The following is a 10,080-nucleotide window of genomic DNA, read 5'->3' as shown; positions in this document are numbered from 1 at the left end:
GTTTTTACTTTTTGTTTTATTCCCCTTCCCCAAAGGTTAGTTCGTGCATTCTGGCATCATCATCATAGTCCACAAGATCCAAGGGCCCTCCACCTCCTCCTCCTTCGAGTCCTATCCGGAACAAGAACAAAGGTAGAATGGGAGATCCGAGCGCCAGAAAGGAAATTGAGGTTCCTCAAGGTACCCCGGTTGCTAAGGAAACTGCTACCCAACTTGAGCAAAAATTATTAAAGTTCCAAGAAGAACTGGAGCAGGTTCGGAACTTGGCAAACCTGTCATTTTCTCTCACCGCTCCTGATGTCAACACCCAGAATCCCGCACCTCCACAAAACACCCACAACCACAGATACAACCCACTCATACCCAACACTGCAACGCATGCCACACTCCGAACAACACTCCACTACTCATTCCCGAGCCACTGAACACCACAAATGACCATCTCCACAATACTCCTATTTACGTGGATACTGTACCCCATTCTACTCAACCAATCTCAAGTGCACCTGAGTCTGATGACAAGACTCCCTTATCAGGAACTTAGCAGCAGAACTCAAGAAATTGACCGGTCGAGTTCAGGGCGTGGAAGGTAACAAAGGTATTGAGGGGTTAAATTATGAAGACCTCTGCATTCAGCCAGATGTTGAACTTCCGGAGGGGTACAAACCTCCCCAGTTTGAAATATTCGATGGAACAGGAGATCCCAGGGTCCACCTGAGGACATATTGTTATAAGCTGTTCGGAGTCGGAAAGGATGAGAAGATCCGTATGAAGCTCTTCATGAGAAGTCTGAAGGGGGATGCTTTATCCTGGTACACCAGCCAGAACCCCAAGAAATGGAAAAGCTGGGTAGGCATGGCCTCGGATTTCATGGATAGATTCCGATTCAATACACAGAATGCACCGGATGTATTCTACATCAAGAATTTGAAGAAGAAATCTACCGAAACATTCCGCGAGTATGCTACTCGTTGGAGGTCAGAAGCTGCAAAGGTCAGGCGGCCGTAGAAGAAGAATAGATGAACAGGTTCTTCGTCCGGGCTCAAGATCCCCAATATTACGAGAGGTTGATGCTAATCGAGGGTCAGAAGTTCTCCGATATCATTAAACTGGGAGAAAGAATCGAAGAAGGCATTAAGAATGGTATCATTACTAATCTCGAAGCATTATAGGCCACCAATAAGGCTTTACAGTCCGGTGGTACGTCCAAGAAGAAAGATGTGAGTGCCGTAATGGTCGCACAGGGAGCCAAATCACCACTAAAATACCACACCTACCCATCACCTCCACTTACATATCAGCCTATCCCGAATTACCGAGCACCCGCACCCTCCTATCCGAATCCACCTCCCGTTTACCAATCCTCTCCACCTCTCACATACCAACCCACTTCACCCAGATACTCTCAACCAGCACCTGTTTATGAAGCTAATAACGCTCAACCCTCTCACTACCAATCACTTCCCACCCGTCAAAATTTCCCTAGACCCAGGCCAAATTTTGACCGCAAACCTCCCAGACAATACGCATCCATCGCTGAACCAATTGACCAGCTATACGAGAGACTTAAAGCTGCTGGTTACGTAACTCCTATCCTAGCCAAAACTCCAGAAAATCCCTCCAACTGGGTCAATCCCAATAAGACCTATGCGTATTATTTCGGCATGAAGGGGCACACCCTTGACGAGTGCCGCTCATTGAAGGACAAGATTCAAACCCTGATCGACAATAAGGTCATAGTAGCAAAGGAGCCTGCTCCTAATATTCGTAACAACCCTCTGCCTGACCACAAAGGTGGAGACATTCACATGATCGAGATCGAAGATTATTGGGACCCCAAAGGGTCGATAGATTTGATTGCTGAGGAGGATGAACCAAAGAAACCGGTAGTTACACTTAACCCAATTGTTGTGCAGAATCAGCCCTCCAGGGACGATGAAGTAAACATGTCTATACCTCTCGAATTTGAAGCGCCTCCTTCTGTAAAGGAGCTCGGGCCAATTGAGGTTGAATTTGGAGTTTTAAAAGAACCTGCACCCATTTGAGGTTGCTGTGTTACCACCAAAGTGCCTATTCCTGTGGCAATGACAGACATAACACCGTTCCACTCAAATGTCATACCATGGGATTACACTGCTGAAGCTAGGAGGAAAGGAAAGACCAAGACAGGAGAAACAACTGATGCGCAAGGAATGACCATAACAGGGAGGGTTTACACCCAGAGCACTTAGCCGAGTCCAGTAAGCAAGCCCCAGGACGGCCTATCAAAACTGGTCCTGACGATCTTTTGAGGAAAATACAGGCTAAGGAGTACTCGATCGCTGAACAGTTGAACAAAACACCAGCACAAATCTCTATCCTAGCTCTTCTACAGAGTTCTGACGCTCACAAGAATGCCCTGATGAAGGTACTGAGCGAAGCTTATGTGCCCAGCAATATAACCGGGGGTGAAATGGCGAATATGGTAGGGCAAGTGCTGGAGAGCCATAAAATAACCTTCCACAAAGATGAGCTGCCGCCGGAAGGATTGAGCCACAACAAGGCACTGCACATCACCATACAATGCGAAGATTATTTCATCACTAGAGTCCTGATCGATGGAGGATCGAGCCTCAACATCTGTCCACTGATAACTCTCAGAACTTTGGGAAAGAGCCTGCACGAGATCAACGATGGGGCTATCAATGTCAAGGCCTTCGATGGGTCCCAGATATCTACTATTGGAGAAATCAGCCTATGCTTACAAATGGGGCCAACATGGTTCGACGTCGACTTCCAAGTAATAGACGTCCCGGCATCCTACAATCTGCTATTAGGACGGCCCTAGATCCACGCTGCTGGAGCCGTAGCATCGACCCTGCATCAGGCGGTGAAGTTCGAATAGAATCACCAAGAGGTGATTATTCATGGTGATGGTAGTAACCCCATATATAGTCGCCAGACCATCCCGATGATCGGGGGCAGAAGGAGAATAGGCGGAGAAACATACTACCACATCGAAAGGGTCAACACTGTGGATAAGGATAAGTGGTGGGACAACAAGATCAAAAGTATCCTGAATTGGTGTAGGTACGAGCCTGGAAAGGGACTCGGTAAAAATCTTCAGGGGATCACTAAGCCCATCAAACTAAAGAAGCATTGTACTACATTTGGCTTAGGGTACGGTTATACTTGTGAAGAATTCCAGAGCTGGTCGCCACCATGGTGCGGTCCCTACTATCCATTGGAGCTTCCGATACCCAGCCTGGAGCAAACCTTCCAACCGGCAGATACTATATACGGGTCAGAGGAAGACGAAGCGTTGGCAGCCATGAAGAATCTGTTTCTGGAGGATGATGATATGGACTGCTGTGTTCTTTTCGAGGAGGAAGGGGAGGAAGGCTCTTCTATACAAGCTGTGAACCGAGGAGACCGCCTCACCAATTGGTCAATTAGGACCGTCAGGGCCCGGAAGGCTTCGGGGTAGCAAGGCTAAACAAAAGCACCATGCATCTCATTCTTAGCTTACTTTACTAGTTGGTTTCCTTTCCACATTGTCTTTAATTTCGAAAAGAGCTCCGATGTTTCAAACAATTTAATCAAAGCATTTCAGTTTATCATATATCTCGCTCTTATTATTTTCTCTATCATTTACTCTATTTTCACACAGCATTACTATTACTTACTTTGATGATGAACCAACGATTGTGACTTGCAACGAAACAACGCAGCAAAAGGATATAGATTCAGAAGAGGATGATATACTAGAAGAGGTCGTCAGAGAAGTTGAGAATTTTGAGAATAGACCTAAGTCTAACCTGGAAGAAACTGAGGTCGTTAATTTGGGAGATACAGAAAATGTCAAAGAAACTCGCATCAGTGTTCACCTGTCACCATCAGAAAAGGAAGAATATACGGAATTTTTAAAGGAATATGAGGACATATTCGCCTGGTCGTATGATGATATGACTGGTCTCAGCACGTCCATTGTAGCTCACAAACTGCCAACAGATCCAACCTGTCCGCCGGTAAAACAGAAGCTCAGGAAATTCAAACCCGACATGAGTTTGAAAATCAAAGAAGAGGTTACTAAGCAAGTCAAAGCCAAGGTTCTCAGAGTGGTAGAGTATCCGACATGGTTAGCCAACATCGTGCCAGTACCAAAGAAAGATGGGAAAGTTAGAGTTTGTGTCGACTACCGGGATCTTAACCGGGCCAGTCCCAAAGATGACTTCCCCTTGCCGAACATACACATTCTTATCGACAACTGCGCCAAGAATGAGTTGCAGTCCTTTGTTGATTGTTTCGCCGGATATCATCAGATATGGATGGATGAGGAAGATGCATAGAAAACGGCTTTCATCACGCCGTGGGGAATGTATTGTTACAAAAAGATTCCATTTGGGTTGAAGAATGCTGGCGCCACCTATATGAGAGCCATGGCCACTATTTTCACGACATGATACACAAGGAGATTGAGTTATATGTGGAAGACGTCATCGTCAAATCCAAGAAGGCCACTGATCATACGGAAGACTTGAGAAAGTTCTTCAACAGATTAAGGAGGTACAATCTGAAATTGAATCCCGCCAAGTGTGCATTCGGGGTTCCTGCTGGGAAATTACTAGGTCTCATCGTGAGTCGTCGGGGAATAGAATTGGACCCATCAAAAGTCAAAGCCATTCAAGAATTGTCACCGCCAAAGAACAAGAAGGACGTGATGAGTTTCTTGGGAAGACTCAACTATATCAGCCGGTTTATAGCTCAGTCCACGGTCATTTGTGAATACATCTTTTAAAATGCTGAAGAAAGACGCTGCTACTAAATGTACTGACGATTGTCAGAAAGCCTTCGACAGAATCAATGAATACCTGTCAACGCCGCTAGTCTTGGTTCCGCCCGAGCCAGGAAGGCCTCTATTGCTTTACCTCGCGGTTTTTGATGGGGCATTCGGTTGTGTTCTGGGACAGCATGATGAAACGGGGAGGAAGGAGCAAGCCATCTACTATCTCAGTAAGAAGTTCACCCCGTACGGGGCCCGATATTATTTATTGGAGCGCACCTTTTGTGCTCTGACTTGGGTAGCTCAGAAATTGAGGCATTATTTCTGTGCCTACACTACTTATCTCATATCTAGGATGGACCTGCTGAAGTACATCTTTCAGAAGCCCATGCCCACTGGCAAGCTCGCCAAGTGGCAAATCTTGCTGAGTGAATTCGACATTGTTTACGTGACTCAGAAAGCATTCAAGGGGCAAGCCATTGCAGATCACCTTGCCGAGAATCCCGTTGGCGGAGAATACGAACCCCTGAAAACGTATTTTCCTGATGAAGAAGTGTCCTTTGTAGGAAAAGATATTGTAGAATCCTACGATGGTTGGAGGTTGTTTTTCGACGGAGCCGCATATTTCAAACGAGTTGGCATAGGAGCAGTCCTAGTATCAGAAACCGGCCAGCATTACCCGGTATCCGCCAAGCTCAGGTTCCCTTGCACAAATAATATTGCTGAAAATGAAGCTTGCATCCTAGGGCTCAAGATGGCTATTGACATGAACATTCAGGAGTTGCTAGTGATCGGGGATTCAGACTTGCTCATACATCAAGTTCGAGAAGAGTGGGCAACCATGAACTCTAAGATACTCCCTACTTGCATCACATACAGGAGTTAAGGAAAAGATTCACAAAGACGGAATTTCAGCATGTCCCCAGAGTCCAGAACGAGTTCGCTGATGCATTGGCGACTCTGTGATCCATGATCCAGCATCCAGACACAAATTTCATTGATCCCATCCCAGCAAAGATTTATGATCAGCCGGCTTATTGTGCTCACGTTGAGGAAGAAGCAAACCATGGTTCCACGACATCAATAAGTACTTGACAACAGGAGAATATCCAGAACTTGCCAACGCTACTCAGAAGCGCACACTTCGGAGATTATCCAACAACTTCTTTCACAGTGGGGGAATCCTGTACAGGAGGACTCCCGACTTGGGTTTACTAAGGTGTGTCGAAGCAAAAGAAGCATCCAGACTATTGGACGAAGTGCACGCAGGGACCTGCGGGCCGCACATGAATGGTTTTGTCTTAGCAAAGAAGATACTCCGAGCAGGCTATTTCTGGATGACTATGGAAACAGACTGTATCCAATTTGTTTGCAAGTGCCATCGTTGTCAGATACATGCAGATATGATAAAGGTGCCTCCAAACGAGCTTACTGCAACAAGCTCACCATGGCCGTTCGCCGCCAGGGGAATGGACATCATTGGACCTATCGAGCATGCCGCATCAAACGGGCACAGGTTTATCCTGGTGGCAATCGATTATTTCACTAAATGGGTTGAAGCATCATACAAGGCAGTGACTAAGAATGTTGTGGCAGATTTCGTCCGCGACCGTATTGTTTGCCGATTTGGAATTCCGGAATCAATCATCACCGATAATGGTTCCAATCTCAATAGTGACCTGATGAATGCCATGTGTGAGGCATTCAAGATCAAACACAAGAACTCTACAACCTACAGGCCTCAGATGAATGGAACTGTAGAAGCAGCCAACAAGAATATCAAGAAGATACTAAGAAAGATGGTCGAAAGCCACAAACAATGGCATGAGAAGTTATCATTTGCCTTACTGGGATACCGCACCACGGTCCGCACTTCGACCGGAGCAGCTCCTTACATGCTGGTTTATGGTACAGAGGCGGTCATCCCCGCCGAGGTAGAAATTCCCTCATTGAGGATCATACAAGAAGCAGAGTTGGACGACGCAAAATGGGTAAAAGGTCGCTACGGGCAGTTAGCCCTTATAGATGGGAAAAGGATGAATGCAGTTTGCCACGGTCAGTTGTATCAGAACAGGATGTCCAGAGCCATCAACAAAAGAGTTAAGCCAAGGAAGTTTACACCAGGGCAGCTGGTGTTGAAGAAAATATTCCCACATCAAGATGAAGCCAAGGGAAAATTCTCTCCCAACTGGCAGGGTCCGTATATGGTTCACCGGGTTCTAACTGGAGGAGCCCTTATTCTGGAAGAAATGGACGGAGAAGTTTGGCCAAAGCCGATCAATTCGGATGCAGTGAAACGATACTATGTGTATCCACTTACGATTCTATTTTATGATGTATTTGAACTACACCTGACCCGATTCCCGATTAAGAGGGGATACGTAGGCAGCCCTATGGGTTCGGTCACAATTTAATAAAAATTTCATTTTCCCCCTACTATTGGAACTGGGGCAGAATTTTGAGGAGGACCCTCAAAATTTCGAAGTTAGTTTTCAGCCACTCATTGCCAGGAATGCCACCTCAGTAAACTGGGCAGAATTTTGAGGAGGACCCTCAAAATTCCAAAGTTGATACTTCAGTCGTTCAGCGCAGCCGTCAGAAGCGCCAGCCCAGTAAACTGGGGCAGAATTTTGAGGAGGACCCTCAAAATTCCGGAGCAAGAGAGGTTGTAATGTCTTGAACCTCGTCCAGTCGTTGGTTCATCTAAAAGAAAACTATTTTTTCTACTTACGTTATATTTACTAAATCATGCATAATTATTGTTCGAATTGTTACTGTTTAGCAACGCTACCCCAATGACACGCAACGCCGGAAGCCAGGGGAAGACGAACTAACCTTTCCCCCTTAAAAAACTCACGATTTCTCTTTGGATGCAGGCACTCGACTTACAATATCGTCAGGTATATTTACGTATGCATATTCCTCAAAGACGCAACTTCTCAGAATCATCACTCGTCCGTAATTATTATCCACACACAACCTTCCTGACAGTCACGGCATCGTGATCAGCAATCAGCTAAGAAATCTCACTACTATCCGTCCTTTTATTTTATTGCATTGCATAAGGCTACCTTTCTGCCTTTCGAGACTGAGCATTGTCTCCATCTGCATTATCTGCATAAGGCTATCTTTCTGCCTTCCGAGACTAAGCGTTGTCTCCATCTGCATTCTTTGCATTGCATAAGGCTATCTTTCTGCCTTCCGAGACTAAGCGTTGTCTCCATATGCATTATCTGCATAAGGCTATCTTTCTGCCTTCCGAGACTAAGCGTTGTCTCCCTCTGCATTCTTTGCATTGCATAAGGCTATCTTTCTGCCTTCTGAGACTAAGCGTTGTCTCCATCTGCATTCTTTGCATTGCATAAGGCTACCTTTCTGCCTTCCGAGGTTAAGCTCTACCTCCACTTGCATGGCTGAAATACCGCCACTATATCTTTCTTGCGTGGCTGAAAAATCGCCACCTTATCTCTCTTGCATGGCTGAAATATCGCCACATTTACTTACGTCTCGCAATCGGCTGAAATATCGCCAAACTTTATTTAAATTCTACATCGGCTGAAAGATCGCCAGTTCATCTCCATCATTATCTATACTTATGCTTTCTGTCGGCTGAAATATCGCCATTTTACTTTTTACATCGGCTGAAACATCGCCTGTTTTATTTAAATTTCTGTCGGCTGAAATATCGCCATTTATACTTTTTTTGCATCGGCTAAAATACCGCCAAATCCCGCATTTCATGGGCTGAAATATCGCCAAAACTGTCCGAAGGCGTCATTGTTCGAGGGCATCATCCTCATAGCCCGAGAACACCATGCCATGGCCCGAGGACACCACTTTATATCCTGCACATCATTATTCAAAGGCATCATGGTTCGGAGGCACCATTATCATAGCCCGAGAACATCATTTCATGGCCTGCGAATCCTTTAATTTTGCGCTTCATGGCCCAGGACATCATGGTCAGAGGACGTCATCCCAACCGTGCAAGGACAGCATTCATGGTCGAACGGGAACTTGCATCACGTTTAAGTTTATGCACAATATACGCCCGTATTGCTCACTTGCAGGTACATCAGCTAGCAACTGCCGTTGATACCCAATTTTTCCCTAAGTATTTTTATACCCAAATATTTCCAAAATAGCATATTGGTGCATATACAAACACACCTAATAATTTTGGCATTTTAATGATTTTTAAAACCAATTTGTTGCCTATTTTAGTACAACAAAATCCAATTTATTCCAAAAATTATAATTTTTGGCGAATAATTCATTTTATTCTCACATTTGCATCAAAATATAATTAAGGTTTTGCATATTTTTACAAATTTGTTAGGTATTTTAAAAGCGAAATTGCATATAATTGCAATTATAGCCTATCTTGTAATTTATAGCGTTTTATGTTTGTAAAATTTATACCGGTATTTTTAAATTAATATTTATGTTATATTCATTTACCCAGTACTTCTAATTTGCTCTTAAAATCTGTATTACTATTTTATAAAAACTTTTAAAGGGAAAATTGGCTATTTACGATTTGGCCTCAATTGCATTTCAATTATATCAAATTTGGCAACCCCAATTAACCCAATTTCAAAGTTCAAAATTATCCAGCCCAATTTCAAATTAACCCAACCCCTGACCCATTTATCCGATCCGCCCGGCTCCCATTCAATCTAGGCCGTTGATCTAAATGATCAACGACCACCTTTCATTCTTTCCTTTTTAATTTTACCAGCCACACCCAACCCTAATCATTTCTTACCAAACGCTGCCCTTGAAACCCCTCGTCTCTGAAACGCTCGCTAATCTCTCTGCAAACCCTAGCCGCCGCCTCTCAATCCCACCCTAATCCATGGCCTCCCATGGCCATCAGAGATGTGTAATGGCCTCCCATGGCTCCTGGGTGTTCGCTTCTGTGGTTTCATGGCCAAAATCTCGAAGGAAGCTGGTGCAGTCGTTGCCTGACTTCCATTCACAGCCTTTCTCCGGTCGTCCCTGACTTTTCTCCAGCCAGCCATGGCCGTTCTAGTCAGATCCTTGGCGCTATTGGTTAGATCGTTAATTTCCAAGGCCTTTCTCACCTTTCTGGGTTCTTCGAAACCCTAATCTTTGGGATTTTTTTTTGATTTTTCTTTCAGATCTTCTTTAGATCTATACTTGCCATGAATGTTTAAGTGCTTTCGCGAAAGTTCTTCAACTTTTCTTGCAAAAACGACCTTTCATTAGGGTTTTTCCTTTGAAGTTTTTCAAAAGATCTCTGGTCTTTTAACGTGTTTATGTTTTGTTTATGATTTGTTCATGTTTATTCTTCT

The sequence above is a fragment of the Nicotiana attenuata genome, unplaced genomic scaffold (assembly GCF_001879085.1).
Source record: "Nicotiana attenuata strain UT unplaced genomic scaffold, NIATTr2, whole genome shotgun sequence".
NCBI classification, from domain to species: domain Eukaryota; kingdom Viridiplantae; phylum Streptophyta; class Magnoliopsida; order Solanales; family Solanaceae; genus Nicotiana; species Nicotiana attenuata.
This window is presented reverse-complemented; position numbering follows the sequence as displayed.